The sequence below is a fragment of the Podarcis muralis genome, chromosome 3, assembly GCF_964188315.1.
Source record: "Podarcis muralis chromosome 3, rPodMur119.hap1.1, whole genome shotgun sequence".
Lineage (NCBI taxonomy): Eukaryota > Metazoa > Chordata > Lepidosauria > Squamata > Lacertidae > Podarcis > Podarcis muralis.
Window position 1 is genome coordinate 23919862 of NC_135657.1, and position 4761 is coordinate 23924622.

Genomic DNA, 4761 nt, shown 5'->3' on the forward strand with positions numbered 1-4761 from the left:
AAGTACTGAGTTTGGTGTATGCTGGCCAACCAGGGTATTTCTAGCCAGCAAATGCAAACCAGAACTGCTTTACTCATGTCCTGCCTCTTCCCATATGAACTTATCTGGACCCCACGATCATCATCTGAAGTCCTTTTCGATGAGAGGGTACCAACACAAGAATGGGCCTTCTCAGTGGTGGCTCCCTGATTGAGGAACACTCCCCAGAGTGGCTTGCCTGGTAGCATCATTACTTGTCTTTGGGCATCAGGCAAAAACATTTCTTTTTGGTCAGGCTTCTTAATGGGTGAGATGCTTTAGTCCTGCCTTTTAAAAATATGAATGAGCTTTAAATCTCCCCCTGCTTTGTTTTTATGTTGCTTTTAATGTGTGTGTTACTTATTTCTTAAGTCATTTTGATTCATTTTTGTATATTAAAAAGTGGCTAGTAAGTTCAATAAATAATAATACAGTAATATCCCCAGATGGCAGTCAGTCGTGACTGCACCACACCCAACCTATTTCTGACCTAATCGCTTCAAACTTTCTTAATGCTCTATTTATTAAAATACCTCTTTGGAACTAACCAGGGTTTGAAGCCAATGAAAACATTGGCTTCAACGGGAATATTCAGCATGCTAATTCATAAAAACGAAGGTAACAATACATGAAAAGCCTGTCACTTGATTTACACAACTACTTCAAGGTAATTACATTTAATATTATTGCATAAAATAATTATGTAAAGAGCAGGCTTCTAGTTAACTGTAGAGACATTGCCAAGTCGTTACTGATCCGATGGAACTTTGCCTGTTTTTCAAGGCTTGACACAGTGGGTGGGCTAATTTCGAGGCGACTGGGTTAGAATTTAATACATTTTACTCATATTATGCAATGGTTAGTTTTAAAAACCAAGAACAAGTGTGTGAGGTAGCCACATTCCACATTGTCCGTCCTGATAGAGATAAAAAGGTTAAAGCAAGAAATTAGCAGAGCTACTGGCTGCAATCCAGTGCATTTGCACAATTGAGATTATACAATCATGGGTGGACTGTGCAGTTATTATGGAAGTGTTGAAAAAATGAATCTGCAGGAAGAGACAGGATTTCACCAAATAAGATCTGCTCAGAGTGTAAGCACAATCCCACACACTCCTTTCGATGTGTTTACTGTAACACCATAATATTTTCACATTCTAAAAGCGACTACACATTTGTGGTTGCTTCCGCAATTTCTTTTCTCTGGAATTGTAGGTTTTCGGTGATCTATTGTTTTTGGGGTAGTCAGATCACCTTCGTGGAACATCAAGAGCTGCCTTATACTGCATCAAACCATTAGTCCATCTAATTCAGCATTGTTTACACTGGGCATCATCTGTGACAGGGTAACTGATGGCCTCTCCTTGCTCCGGCACATGGGTAGGCAAACTAAGGCCCGGGGGGCAGATAAAGCCCAATTGCCTTCTAAATCCGGCCCCCAGACAGTCTGGGAATCACTGTGTTTTACATGAGTAGAATGTGTCCTTTTATTTAAAATGCATCTCTGGGTTATTTGTTCATTCCCCCCCCATATATATATATATATATATATATATATATATATATATATATATATATATATATAGTCCAGCCCCCCACAAGGTCTGAGGGACAGTGGACCAGCCCCCTGCTGAATAAGTTTGCTGACCCCTGGTGTATTAGTATCCAAAGCTGAAGCTGGATACAACTTCCCTTTTCTTTTATATGGTTCCTACTTCACAATAACCATTTTAGTAGCAACACTTCTTTGCAAGATTGTGTGTGCCTTTCTCATTAAAAGCTAAAGGCTGAATCTGAACATAGCAAGCGGCTTTATACTGAGTCAGACCATTGGTCCATCTAGCTCAGTATTGTCTACACTGACTGGCAGCAGCTCCCTAGGGACCCCACAGGGGGTCTCTCCCAGCCCACCTGGAGATGCTGGGGATGGGATCTGGCATGCAAAGCAAATGCTCTTCCATTTGCTACACCTCTTCCTATGGTGTATCCAACATCATCATTTTCAGCCCCCTGGGTGTCACTGTTTTCTAAGCTGCTCACTTGCTTTGATTTGTTTTTCCCAAAAAACTGATTTGTGGTGATTTGGGTGTGTGTGATAAATTGCTGTTATTCTTACTATTGTCATTTGCATGCTGGGAACATCAGCCTGTCCAGTGTGAATAAAGTGCTATTGAGAGTTTTAAGGATCCCTTCACCTTTAGTTAAACACTTCCTGTTTGTAGATTTTACCTGATGAGCAGTGGATCAGTGATTATTAGTTCCTTCATTGCTTCCTCAGTAGCTTCTCTTCACCAAACCAATGTCAGTTTCTGTGCCTGCGTGGGAGATAGAGAGAGACTTGAATTAATGGTTGCTTTAGTGGCAGTGGTTTTTCATTTCTTAAGCAGCAAAACAGCACAATTCTGCTATTTATTTATTTTTTAAAATAAGAATCTGGGCAATCAGGGCAATTAAAAGGCTGTTTGTCACTGATTCCCCAGCCGCTCTCATCAGGAAGCAATAAAACATGATGTACCTACAAAGAGGAAACTTTTTATTAACGTTCCTGGGAACGTTTGCTGAGTGAGGCTTATGTATGAACATCATGGAAGGATCTTGATCACAGCAAAGGGCACTGCTGTGTAACAGAGCACAGTATTAATTCCTTGTGCGGAAGCTTTTAACTCTGCTTCCAGCTACCGTATTTTTCGCTCTATAAGACGCACCAGACCACAAGACGCACCTAGTTTTTGGAGGAGGAAAACAAGAAGAAAAAAAATCTGAATCCCAGAAGCCAGAACAGCAAGAGCGATCCCTCTTGCTGTTCTGGCTTCTGGGATAGCTGCGCAGCCTGCATTCGCTCCATAAGATGCACACACATTTCCCCTTACTTTTTAGGAGGAAAAAGGTGAGTCTTATAGAGCAAAAAATAGGGTGAATTGTGGGGAAATGATGCCACATCAATGCTATAAGATTCCAGTGTGCATACTTACCTGGCAGGGGAGACATCTTGATCATGAAGATTCCAGTGTGCAAGTGGAAGGAACCTGTGAATGGTCAGCTGTTTTCTCTCTGTAAAGATGACTGCTGTTTGGATGGAGATACTTGGTCAGCTTGAACATCACCAGTTTGGGGTGCATCTGGGTTTTTTAATAGAATCAGTTAACTAAGTCAGCGATAGGCAAGAAAGCTGAATGTTGGAAGTCTTCTTACAGTGCATAGTTAAAACTATGGTATTTGCAGTTGTGGACACTAGCTTGGATGACTTTAAAAGAGAATTAGACAAATTCATGGAGGAGAAGGTTATGGCTCTGCCTCTATGGTTGGAGGTAATAATGCTTCTCAATATCAGTTGCTGGAAACCACAGGAGGGAAGAGTTTTCCTATGCTCTTGGTTTCCCACAGGCATCAGGTTGGCTACTGTGAAAACAGGATGCCGGACTAGGTGGGCTGTTGGTCTGATCCAGCAGATGCTTCTTATATTCTTAAGCTCAAGTGGTGAATCTTCTGGTCTTGTTGGACTCCAACTTCCATCAGCCTTGGCTGCAGTGCTTTGCCCCCTGGTGGTACTCAATGGGACGCAGTACCAGCACCTTTTCCCTCCCCTCTAAATCTTAAAGGTAAAGGTACCCCTGCCCGTACGGGCCAGTCTTGACAGACTCTAGGGTTGTGCGCCCATCTCACTCAAGAGGCCGGGGGCCAGCGCTGTCCGGAGACACTTCCGGGTCATGTGGCCAGCATGACAAGCTGCATCTGGCGAGCCAGCGCAGCACACGGAACGCCGTTTACCTTCCCGCCAGTAAGCGGTCCCTATTTATCTACTTGCACCCGGAAGTGCTTTCGAACTGCTAGGTTGGCAGGCGCTGGGACCGAACGACGGGAGCGCACCCCGCCGCGGGGATTCGAACCGCCGACCTTTCGATCGGCAAGCCCTAGGCGCTGAGGCTTTTACCCACAGCGCCACCCGCGTCCCGCCCCCTCTAAATCTTATGATAAGGTAAATGGAGGGTGGGGAGAGCAAGCGAGGCAATGTGACTGGAAGGGAGATTGTGAAAAGCAGGAGGCTGAGGTGGCGGCAAGGAAAAAGAGGTCCTTCTTCAGGGCTGTACCATTCCACCTTGGTTGCTCTGCAATGTGTGCTCTCCCCCTGGGCCTGCTGCTGATAGGGTCCTCAAATCCTTCTGTCTCTTTCCCAAAGCCGGACAAGTGCTTACCGGACTTTGAGAAGGAGGTAGGAGAGCTCCAGGACCCTGCCAGAGCTTCACACCTCCTTTCCAAAGCCCTGCTTAAGCCAGCACCACAAGGGCTGGGGGGCAAGCGTCAAATGGCCTCACACAGGGTAGCATATTAACAAGCTCTGCCGCTACATTTGGCCCCTCAGCTTGAGGTCCCCCATCTGTGGTTTAGGCAGAGATCAACTAGCAGTATGAGACAACTCCATACAGTCCATCTTATTTCCACAACAGTCCTGTGAGGCAGATTTTATTTATTTATTTTCATTCTGCCTTTCTTCCATCATGGAGCTTCAGATGGAATACATGGCCATTTTATATTCAAAGATAAGACTGTCCTCCACTGAAAAGAGTTATCATTTGTCTGCCTTCTGAAGATTCATCCATTCTTAAGAGCCCCCCCCCCCCAAATATATGAAAATTACAGGGATGGATCCTTCAGCTGAGCAGTATTAGAAACTTGGAAAAGCACAAATCACAGTACATAATGGGAGACAGAAATATTACTGCATCATTCAATGCAATACTGCTTT

At 44.3% G+C, this 4761-nt stretch overlaps 1 long non-coding RNA gene across 1 annotated transcript; it reads right to left on the reverse strand.

The window, feature by feature from the left end:
* Positions 1-224: 224 nt before the first annotated feature.
* On the reverse strand, positions 225-3266 carry LOC144327217 (uncharacterized). Its single transcript, XR_013392143.1, has 3 exons — positions 2990-3266; positions 2247-2332; positions 225-934 (listed from the first exon to the last, which is right to left on the reverse strand). It is a non-coding gene; the product is annotated as an uncharacterized LOC144327217 (long non-coding RNA).
* Positions 3267-4761: the final 1495 nt, after the last annotated feature.